This window comes from Ambystoma mexicanum, chromosome 1p (assembly GCF_040938575.1).
Source record: "Ambystoma mexicanum isolate Mex_15411 chromosome 1p, UKY_AmexF1_1, whole genome shotgun sequence".
In the NCBI taxonomy this organism is placed as follows: domain Eukaryota; kingdom Metazoa; phylum Chordata; class Amphibia; order Caudata; family Ambystomatidae; genus Ambystoma; species Ambystoma mexicanum.
The window spans coordinates 1157207290-1157219657 of record NC_090921.1 but is presented as its reverse complement, the minus strand read 5'-3'; positions in this window follow the sequence as shown (position 1 = coordinate 1157219657).

The window sequence follows — 12368 nt, the reverse complement described above, 5'->3', positions numbered from 1 at the left end:
CTCCTTCAGCCAGGCTCCAATCCTTCTCTCAGTCGTCAGCCTCCCTCAGTCGGGCTCAGACCAATCACTCACTGTGGACATCCCACAGTCGGGTTCATATTTGTCGCCACAATGTAGTTCCCTTAGCTTATTCACAATGTGGGATTAACTTGCCTTAGCTTTTCTCTTGACGTCCCTCAATCGGGTTCACAACCGACTTTCAATCACAATCTCCTCATTTGTAATATTCAATGTCTTTTAAAATAACCATCTAGTTTTAGTTAGGTCCCCATCATCCGAGCTCAGAACTTCCAAAGCACTTACCAATTTTAAACAGAGACTTCCTAAGTGCCATCACATCTCGCTGGGCCATTCTGTTACCCTAAGGCAAGTGCGAGCTTCACCAAATTACGGTTCACATGGAGTTCCCCTCAGCCGGGGCGCAAACGTCTGTTTCACAATTCCCTCAATCGGGTTCACAATTTCGCAATCGTCAAAACATCTGCAATATGTCAAGGACTTTTGATTGCACAAGGGGTTTGTCTTGACCCTTGCATGGCCACCCTGACACCTTACGCCAGCCTTCCCTATGGCCTCTTGGTACTTTTAGTTCTAATACCTTTTCACCTTCTCCTTGTTCAGGAGAGGGGTACCAGATAAAGACCTTCGACTGAGTGCCCATATGTGGCGCCGGACCACTCTATCTCTGGTACCAAGTTCATTCACAAAAAAGACCTCTGCCTATTTATCTTCTTAATGCTGCCACTGCAACCTTGAGCCTAACACAGTCCAGTCCACTATCAGGTTCTTCCAACTCACCGGCTGTGCTGAACTCGTTGGCGATTCTTTTGCAGCTGCAGTCAAGGACAGTACCACGATGACAACTGCATCTTCTCGCCTTGGCTATCAGTGCAGGAGGGTTCCACCATTCGCCAGCGGTGATTCCCTGTCTTGTGGTTCCTTTGTTGGTGGCTTCATGGGTCTGGGTTGAAAAGGGCAAGGGCAACTCCCTCCTTGATGTCCTTTCAGGTCTCGTCGCCATTCTCCTTTGTTTGAACTTCCGTCCTGGAATAGCTGCTTCCTCATGCATTCGGCCTTGCTCAGGGTGTGCTCTCGTGCTCCGCCTTTTATCCCTATGGGGAATTGAAAGGGCAGTCAGGTGTGTGTAGTTGTTGGCAATTGCCTTACTCTGGCTGAACCTTGTGTCGGGACAACATAGCAGGCTTTCATAGGGAATTATAACCCTTGTAATCCCATGGGGATTCTTTCTACCTCCTTATTCATCAGCCCTCATCCTAGGGGGGTTGGTAAACTCCAAAGGGTGAGCATTGTAGGGTTTATGAAGTGAATGGGAAAAATCTGTAAAATAATAGTTTGGAGGTCTGTCGAGGGAATGATCGGGATTATGATGGGAATGATGGGAATGAGAAGGGGTATTGTGAGAACTGTAGTGTTTTGTTAAAGCAGACGGGGAGTTTGGGAAATAATAATCAGAAGGACGGGGAGAAGAATGACGGGGAGTACTTGGGTATGCGACAGGAGAATAGGGACTCTGGGAAATGTAGTTTCCCACTGAAACAAGGTGGGGGTTCCTAATAGGTTTATCAGATGTGGAGAGGTTGTTGTATTCTGGTAAGGGAGATTCATTGGGTGGAAGGGAGGTTGATTGGGAACAGCCTATAAGAGCCCCAGGGAATTCGTCCTCCTCGTTCTCTTCTCCGATGTAATACTGCATCTCACCTGGGGTATTCCCATTCCCCCGAACATAACCCTGAGCTCCCCAACCCAGGTGATCCTTCCTCGCTCGTCCCCTCCCTGGTTGGGATCTGAGAGCATGAGGAAAAATAAGTGGGCACCACTCTGTAAATTGGTATTTCTTGGAATATTTTTTCATAAACAATGAGATTCGGGAAGGTAATTAGAAAAAGATTCACAGGAGCTGGCTTCGATGAGTCTGGAGACACCCTGACTCGTATAGCAAAAAGTCCGAATAGACCAGGTAAACCAACCTGACCACGTAGCCGCTCTCCGTATATTGTCCCAAATAAGGGACAGTGTAATTTACAAGGATGGTACTATTTTCAGTAATAATGGTTCCTTTTGTAAAAAAATTTGGTTACGTAGAATAAATCACCAGTCTGAATCAAGGTCTCATTTGTTTATAAAGCATAAAGATTTAAAGCTAATGACTAATTTAGTCTTAGTCAGGACGCGGCTACCATCTCCCACACTTACAATCGACTAATGGTGCCAATGCATTTCGGAGCTAGACGCTCCTTCATCAGGGCAAGTCTGTATTACATAATGTAACATAAATAAACGGAGTGTTGATAAAATCACATAATTAGCAGAAGGGAAAACAATGAAATATATAACACATCATGCATAAATCAATTAATACAAAAACAAGACATAATCATAAAAATATAATAGGTCACATACCAGAACGTGTTGGAATGCAGGACGCGGTAAATAGATGGTGGGAAAAGGAGATGAACAAGTAAAATGAATAGTGGGTTAACAGAAAGATAAATATTCAATGTGAAGAGAAGAATTATAAGTTACCTACAGGGATCGAGGTAGCCAGTAGTAAGAAGAGGGACAAAATGTCCGGTTCACGAAGGATCGGAGGTCTAGGGACTCGATCCGATCAGACGAGAATCTGAAAATGTAACAGTATGTCGGTAAGAAGGCCAATAGGTAACATGGAAATGTCAAGGAGACGAGAAGCACTGTGCTTACCTGCGCTCGCGAGGCTGCGAGTACACGGAGGCTGGAAACGTGGGTGGCAGAAGTGCGCCGTTTCGCATCGCCAGTTTACAGCATTGCCTAGGGAACTGAAGCTTAAATAGACACGTGACCGTAGTCCGTGACGTGTCCGTCTAGTGAAAAGCGCGGTGCGGTTTGTATGCTGTGTTGCGAGACTAAAGGGGCCATTAGAAAACAAACAAACGAATTCTGAGTGCTAGTGAGTGTGAATGTGCTATTGTGGGACATAGAAAAAATAAAAATTAAAATTGAAAAAATAGTCAATGGACATAGAAAACATACTATATACAAAAAGAACAATCTGTATAGAGGCAGATCAAAGTCATGAAGAAGTACATAGAACAAAGTTAAATGACACAATTGTGTACACAAGAAACTTGTAAGTATCAGGAGCAATTATAGTACTGCACAGTTATATTAAGACCATGTCTTCAATTAATTATCAGAGTGTGGAATACCTATGGACACTGGTCCCAATTGGTAGCAACCACATGTGCTACCTTGGGTCCCAAACAGAAGTTCGGGAGGGGGGAAAAAAATGTCCAGGTAAGAATGCATAAGATTATACAGATATAAGGCAAGTATATGTGCAAATACCATGGAACAACATGGATACCCTCAAATATATGAGGAAGCAACCCATACCTGACATGGTCAAGGTTGAAACGTACAAGAAGTCAAGACTACTCAATGCAAAGGACATATAGTGTTTCACCACAAAGATTGATGTACCAGATAGAATAGTGTACAGGTGACAGATCACAATGTTCGTACCATTATATTGACTTGCAAAGCTTCGCTAGCGGACCGCTAAGAGAAAACATAGGAACATAACAATTCAGATGATACTTCCAGGATCAGAAAACATAGGAACATAACAACTCAGATGTAACAATGGTAGTTAATCTCTTCATTCAGGCCATTCGGATTAAGACTACCTAGTTTGTCTATCCAAAAGGTTTCCCTTTGATTGAGTCGCAGGCCCAAATCTTCATGTGGATTGGTTTTCTTCAATACTTCCAGGATCAAGAACCTGATTTGGTTCAAATTATGGTTTTTATCCCGCCAGTGTCGTGCCACTGCTGAATTAGGGTTACAGTTACGTATACAAGAACGGTGTTCGTTCCACCGCGCTTTGGCCGATCTTGTGGACTGTCCAACATAATACTTCCCACAGGGGCATTTGATACCATATATAATGTTCACACTATCACAGGTTCCAAATGTTTTTAGAAAAATCTTATTGCCTGTTCTAGGATGGTATATAGTGTTGCCCTTGATTACTAGATTACAATTGGTACAGTGTAAACACGGATACGTTCCTGTGCGTAGAGTAATCGGTTCCTTCACGGGGGGTCGTGTGTGGACCAGTTCGTCTCGTAGGTTCTTGCTTCTCTGGTAGGCGAATACTGGAAGTGTTCAAAAAGATTTTGTACCCTGACATCATTTTTGAAAATGCTCCAATGTTTTTTGATGGAGTTTTTTATTTTGTTACTTTGGATGGAGAACTTCGAGACATATACTGGAGTTTTAAGTTCTCTCTTGGGTTTAGACGTACTCATCAGTAGGGTATCACGGTCTAGGGAATCTACTCTTTGAGTCGCCAAGTCGAGTTCTTCCCTCTTGTATCCACATGCGGTGAATTTCTCTCGCATTTTTGATTGTTGTGCTTGGCAGTCGTCGGGGTCACTCACAATTTTCTTGAATCTCAATAGTTGACTGTAAGGTAAATTCTTGAGTAGACTGGGCTGATGAAAGCTCAAGCGGTGCAGTAAATTATTGCGATCTGTAGATTTGCGGAACAAAGAGGTGCTATAATTGCTCTCTCTTTTATCTATTTGGACATCAAGAAATGTGATTTTGTCTCTGGAGATCTCTCTGGTAAACTGAATGCGTTGGTCCACATTGTTAAGATATATAAAAAACTCAGTGAATGTATCTTCAGTGCCTATCCATAATCTAAAAATGTCATCGATGTATCGTAACCATAGATGTATATTCTTGTTCCATTCAAGATTGTTAAGCACGTGATCCATTTCAAACTTATGCATAAAACAGTTCGCATATGATGGTGCCATGGTGGCCCCCATTGATGTCCCAGAGGTTTGGAGAAAAAAACTGTTCTGAAACTGAAAATATGAATTTTCTGAGATGAACTGAAAAAGAGCCAATATAAATTATTTTTGTGCCCTAATTTCAGGTGCTCTTAACAATAGCCATTCGACGGATTCAATTCCAAGCTCGTGAGGTATGGACGTGTATAAACTCTTCACATCGATGGTGAACATCAGATGGTTTTGTTCAAAGGTTACTGAGTTCAAACACTGTAAAAAGTGTGTGGTATCTTTAATATATGCCGGGGTTTTCTGTATGAGTGGTTGGAGGAAGAAATCGATGTACACTCCTAACGGTTGGTTTATGCTGTTCATGCCTGCTACTATGGGTCTTCCAGGCGGTTTAACAGGGTCTTTGTGGATTTTGGGTAGTGTATAAAAATTAGGAATCCTTGGGTGTGGATTGTTCAAAAATTTGCGGGTATGTTCGTTTATCCAGTCTAACTCCATGGCTTTATCGAGTAATGTTTCCAAGTTCAATTTGATGGCCACGGTGGGGTCATGATCTAAGGGTGCATAGACTGTTCGATCTTGCAGTTGTCTAATACATTCTTTGTCATAATCAATAGTGTTCATGATGTCTAAGGCTCCTCCTTTGTCAGCTGGTCGTATGGTAATGTCCTTATCACAATATAGATCTCTAATGGTTCTGATCTCATGAGGTTTCATGTTTTTGTACGGCGGAGATTTGTAGCTGATCCGCTCGATGTCACGGGTGACGAGTTTTTGGAAAATGTCAATCGATGGTACCGAAATTGGTGGTATGAATCCACTCTTAGTTCTGAATTCCTGTAGATCAGGGTTGTCCATGATGTTCTCATGTGGTTCCAGCTCTTCAAAAAATACCTTCAATTTGAGTTTTCTAATGAATTTATACAGCTCGATCTTCGTGTTGAATAATGTTGTACTGTAAATTGGCACAAAACTCAGCCCTTTCTGTAGGGTATTCTCTTCCGTTTTATTCAGAATTTTGGTGGATATATTGATAACTAGGTTTTCCTCAACTGGAGTCTTGTTTGTGGTTTGTTTTTGAGGTTTCCTCCTCCCCCTGCGGGTTCTTTTGGGCATGCTCCTAAAAAAGACGAAGATGCAGGTGTCCGTGTGGAAGGACTAGCAATTAAGTTGGGATCACTCAATGGTTGCTCAGTCGGGATCTCCGATTCCCTCTGTATTTCTGAATCAGAGCTTGATGTGTTGTCTGATCTCGATGCGTTGTCTGATGGATATTTGTAGAGTTTTTTTGGTGCTACTGGACCATATTTATCCATCCATGTATAAACTTCTTCGTTAATGTAATCATATGTGTCCCTTTTGAATTTTTTCACTTTCTTCAGTTCTAGCTCAGACTTGTACTCTTCAAGTTTCGTATTAATATCAGTTAGGATGATATCATACTCCTCTTTACCCAATGATCCTACCAGTTCCTTTTCAATATCCTGAATTTCGGTGTTAAGGGTAATTACATTTTTGGATAGTTCCTGGATGGTTAATAATATGAGATCCAATGAGCATTTATTCAAAATGGCTTCCCATTTCCGTACAAATTCCTTACTTTCTTTGCAGAGCGTAGGGTGAAGTTGGATGCAAAGTCCTCTCGGTATGCGCTGGTTCTTGAAATAGCGACCTAATGTGATCGCATGCAGTTTACGATTTATCTCTTTGCGTATTAAGTATTCTAGTTGTTTAATGCGTTTTGCCAGGTCCTTAGTTGTAGTAGCATGTGTTCCAATTGTTGTTTCACTGATAAGTTCAAGGATGGCGGCCGCCTCCTCGTTGGAAAACCCTAGGGTTTTTGCACATTTATTTGAGAGTCCTTTGATATCTTCGAAGGACATTTTGTTGATAAAAAATGGTGTTGAGTACAAGGTACCTGTAAGTCAATTTGTGCCTCCACTTGCATGTGTCTCAAAAAAGGAAGGGCAAGATCATGAGGAAAAATAAGTGGGCACCACTCTGTAAATTGGTATTTCTTGGAATATTTTTTCATAAACGATGAGATTCGGGAAGGTAATTAGAAAAAGATTCACAGGAGCTGGCTTCGATGAGTCTGGAGACACCCTGACTCGTATAGCAAAAAGTCCGAATAGACCAGGTAAACCAACCTGACCACGTAGCCGCTCTCCGTATATTGTCTCAAATAAGGGACAGTGTAATTTACAAGGATGGTACTGTTTTCAGTAATAATGGTTCCTTTTGTAAAAAAATTTGGTTACGTAGAATAAATCACCAGTATGAATCAAGGTCTCATTTGTTTATAAAGCATAAAGATTTAAAGGTAATGACTAATTTAGTCTTAGTCAGGACGCGGCTACCATCTCCCACAGTTACAATCGACTAATGGTGCCAATGCATTTCGGAGCTAGACGCTCCTTCATCAGGGCAAGTCTGTATTACATAATGTAACATAAATAAACGGAGTATTGATAAAATCACATAATTAGCAGAAGGGAAAACAATTAAATATATAACACATCATGCATAAATCAATTAATACAAAAACAAGACATAATCATAAAAATATAATAGGTCACATACCAGAACGTGTTGGAATGCAGGACGCGGTAAAGAGATGGTGGGAAAAGGAGATGAACAAGTAAAATGAATAGTGGGTTAACAGAAAGATAAATATTCAATGTGAAGAGACGAATTATAAGTTACCTACAGGGATCGAGGTAGCCAGCAGTAAGAAGAGGGACAAAATGTCCGGTTCACGTACCACCAATTTCGGTACCATCGATTGACATTTTCCCAAAACTCGTCACCCGTGACATCGAGCGGATCAGCTACAAATCTCCGCCGTACAAAAACATGAAACCTCATGAGATCAGAACCATTAGAGATCTATATTGTGATAAGGACATTACCATACGATCAGCTGACAAAGGAGGAGCCTTAGTCATCATGAACACTATTGATTATGACAAAGAATGTATTAGACAACTGCAAGATCGAACAGTCTATGCACCCTTAGATCATGACCGCACCGTGGCCATCAAATTGAACTTGGAAACATTACTTGATAAAGCCATGGAGTTAGACTGGATAAACGAACATACCCGCACATTTTTGAACAATCCACACCCAAGGATTCCTAATTTTTATACACCACCCAAAATCCACAAAGACCCTGTTAAACCGCCTGGAAGACCCATAGTAGCAGGCTTGAACAGCATAAACCAACCGTTAGGAGTGTACATCGATTTCTTCCTCCAACCACTCATACAGAAAACCCCGGCATATATTAAAGATACCACACACTTTTTACAGTGTTTGAACTCAGTAACCTTTGAACAAAACCATCTGATGTTCACCATCGATGTGAAGAGTTTATACACGTCCATACCTCACGAGCTTGGAATTGAATCCGTCGAATGGCTATTGTTAAGAGCACCTGAAATTAGGGCACAAAAAGAATTTATATTGGCTCTTCTTCAGTTCATCTCAGAAAATTCATATTTTCAGTTTCAGAACAGGTTCTTTCTCCAAACCTCTGGGACATCAATGGGGGCCACCATGGCACCATCATATGCAAACTGTTTTATGCATAAGTTTGAAATGGATCACGTGCTTAACAATCTTGAATGGAACAAGAATATACATCTATGGTTACGTTACATCGATGACATTTTTGGATTATGGATAGGCACTGAAGATACATTCAATGAGTTTTTTATATATCTTAACAATGTTGACCAACGCATTCAGTTTACCAGAGAGTTCTCCAGAGACAAGATCACATTTCTTGATGTCCAAATAGATAAAAGAGAGAGCAATATTAGCACCTCTTTGTTCCGCAAATCTACAGATCGCAATAATTTACTGCACCACTTTAGCTTTCATCAGCCCAGTCTACTCCAAAATTTACCTTACAGTCAACTATTGAGAGTCAAGAAAATTGTGAGTGACCCCGACGACTGCCAAGCACAACAATCAAAAATGCGAGAGAAATTCACCGCACGTGGATACAAGAGGGAAGAACTCGACTTGGCGACTCAAAGAGTAGATTCCCTAGACCGTGATACCCTACTGATGAGTACGTCTAAACCCAAGAGAGAACTTAAAACTCCAGTATATGTCTCGAAGTTCTCCATCCAAAGTAACAAAATAAAAAACTCCATCAAAAAACATTGGAGCATTTTCAAAAATGATGTCAGGGTACAGAATCTTTTTGAACAACTTCCAGTATTCGCCTACCAGAGAAGCAAGAACCTACGAGACGAACTGGTCCACACATGACCCCCCGTGAAGGAACCGATTACTCTACGCACAGGAACGTATCCGTGTTTACACTGTACCAATTGCAATCTAGTAATCAAGGGCAACACTATATACCATCCTAGAACAGGCAATAAGATTTTTCTAAAAACATTTGGAACCTGTGATAGTGTGAACATTATATATGGTATCAAATGCCCCTGTGGGAAGTATTATGTTGGACAGTCCACAAGATCGGCCAAAGCGCGGTGGAACGAACACCGTTCTTGTATACGTAACTGTAACCCTAATTCAGCAGTGGCACGACACTGGCAGGATAAAAACCATAATTTGAACCAAATCAGGTTCTTGATCCTGGAAGTATTGAAGAAAACCAATCCACATGAAGATTTGGGCCTGCGACTCAATCAAAGGGAAACCTTTTGGATAGACAGACTAGGTAGTCTTTATCCGAATGGCCTGAATGAAGAGATTAACTACCATTGTTACATCTGAGTTGTTATGTTCCTATGTTTTCTGATCCTGGAAGTATCATCTGAATTGTTATGTTCCTATGTTTTCTCTTAGCGGTCCGCTAGCGAAGCTTTGCAAGTCAATATAATGGTACGAACATTGTGATCTGTCACCTGTACACTATTCTATCTGGTACATCAATCTTTGTGGTGAAACACTATATGTCCTTTGCATTGAGTAGTCTTGACTTCTTGTACGTTTCAACCTTGACCATGTCAGGTATGGGTTGCTTCCTCATATATTTGAGGGTATCCATGTTGTTCCATGGTATTTGCACATATACTTGCCTTATATCTGTATAATCTTATGCATTCTTACCTGGACACTTTTTTCCCCCCTCCCGAACTTCTGTTTGGGACCCAAGGTAGCACATGTGGTTGCTACCAATTGGGACCAGTGTCCATAGGTATTCCACACTCTGATAATTAATTGAAGACATGGTCTTAATATAACTGTGCAGTACTATAATTGCTCCTGATACTTACAAGTTTCTTGTGTACACAATTGTGTCATTTAACTTTGTTCTATTTACTTCTTCATGACTTGGTTCTGTCTCTATACAGATTGTTCTTTTTGTATATAGTATGTTTTCTATGTCCATTGACTATTTTTTCAATTTTAATTTTTATTTTTTCTATGTCCCACAATAGCACATTCACACTCACTAGCACTCAGAATTTGTTTGTTTGTTTTCTAATGGCCCCTTTAGTCTCGCAACACAGCATACAAACCGCACCACGCTTTTCACTAGACGGACACGTCACGGACTACGGTCACGTGTCTATTTAAGCTTCAGTTCCCTAGGCAACGCTGTAAACTGGCGATGCGAAATGGCGCACTTCTGCCACCCGCGTTTCCAGCCCCCGTGTACTCGCAGCCTCGCGAGCGCAGGTAAGCACACTGCTTCTCGTCTCCTTGACATTTCCATGTTACCTTTTGGCCTTCTTACCGACATACTGTTACATTTTCAGATTCTCGTCTGATCGGATCGAGTCCCTAGACCTCCGATCCTTCGTGAACCGGACATTTTGTCCCTCTTCTTACTACTGGCTACCTCGATCCCTGTAGGTAATTTATAATTCTTCTCTTCACATTGAATATTTATCTTTCTGTTAACCCACTATTCATTTTACTTGTTCATCTCCTTTTCCCACCATCTCTTTACCGCGTCCTGCATTCCAACACGTTCTGGTATGTGACCTATTATATTTTTATGATTATGTCTTGTTTTTGTATTAATTGATTTATGCATGATGTGTTATATATTTCATTGTTTTCCCTTCTGCTAATTATGTGATTTTATCAACACTCCGTTTATTTATGTTACATTATGTAATACAGACTTGCCCTGATGAAGGAGCGTCTAGCTCCGAAATGCATTGGCACCATTAGTCGATTGTAACTGTGGGAGATGGTAGCCGCGTCCTGACTAAGACTAAATTAGTCATTACCTTTAAATCTTTATGCTTTATAAACAAATGAGACCTTGATTCAGACTGGTGATTTATTCTACGTAACCAAATATTTTTACAAAAGGAACCATTATTACTGAAAACAGTACCATCCTTGTAAATTACACTGTCCCTTATTTGGGACAATATACGGAGAGCGGCTACGTGGTCAGGTTGGTTTACCTGGTCTATTCGGACTTTTTGGGATCTGAGAGCGCCAGCCCTTCCCTGGCCACCTGAATATGGGATTCTCTGGGTATAATCGCGAGAGCACTCTTAGGTTTCTCATACTACACATATGCACACTTGCTAAAACACTACCCCCACATACTATACTGCACACAAACATTATTTTCAGCATCACACACATTTTCACATGACTGATTTCCACTACACACAAACACATTAACCCTAGAACTGCATACAAATAGTACCGCAGCAGTGCACTAAACAAAGACATCGTCTTCAGCATGGCACAAACAAATCACTCCCAGCTTTGTGCACATACCCCAGGAACAGTACTGCACTATTTGCACACACACACTTGTCGGTAGAGCAATGCACAGAACTCATACACTGCAATGCACACTCACCACCACAGACACTGCACACTCTATGCTTTGAATATTTTGTAAGGACATACAACTTAAGATTTGGTCTGCAGGTCAGTGTTTGTATATTGAGCCAGGATATAGCAATATAATGTTTAACAGCAGGACTGTGCTTTTTTGTGCGAGGTCAGAATATTTTTCTTTGGATGGGATAAAACCATTTTAGGATATGGCTGTTTCAATTTAACTCTCATTTTCACATGTTCCCTTCTTCATACAAGTCTACAATGTGCAGGAAAGGCAAACATAGTGTGCTCAGGTACCCCAATAGCCTCAATCTAGCCCGGCATTCTTATTCGTGAACCCACACAATTACTCAGATAGGCATGAAAATAACAAATACACTGATACTGACACAAATATACTTCTACATAATTCCACATAGAGACATGCTGGTCCAATTTGAAATGTATTTTTGATTGTCATTTTTAAAATTGCATACCCACATAGGGCAGGCATAATTTGTCTGGTAAGGCACCAGTGGGTGGACTTGATTATTATGGGTAGTCACATGGCATTGTCATAGCTATGCCTTGAAAGGAGTTAAATGATGACCTACTTAAGAGCTATGAAGGAGGTGCTGTGGGAATAGAGGTGGAGGGACTGGTGCTGATGAACCCATTCGGTTCTGTGTGGAATTTTGTGAATGAACAGTTTATATGCACTTTGTTATGTTATTATTCAAACTAGAAACATACAAACACAATGGCAATGTG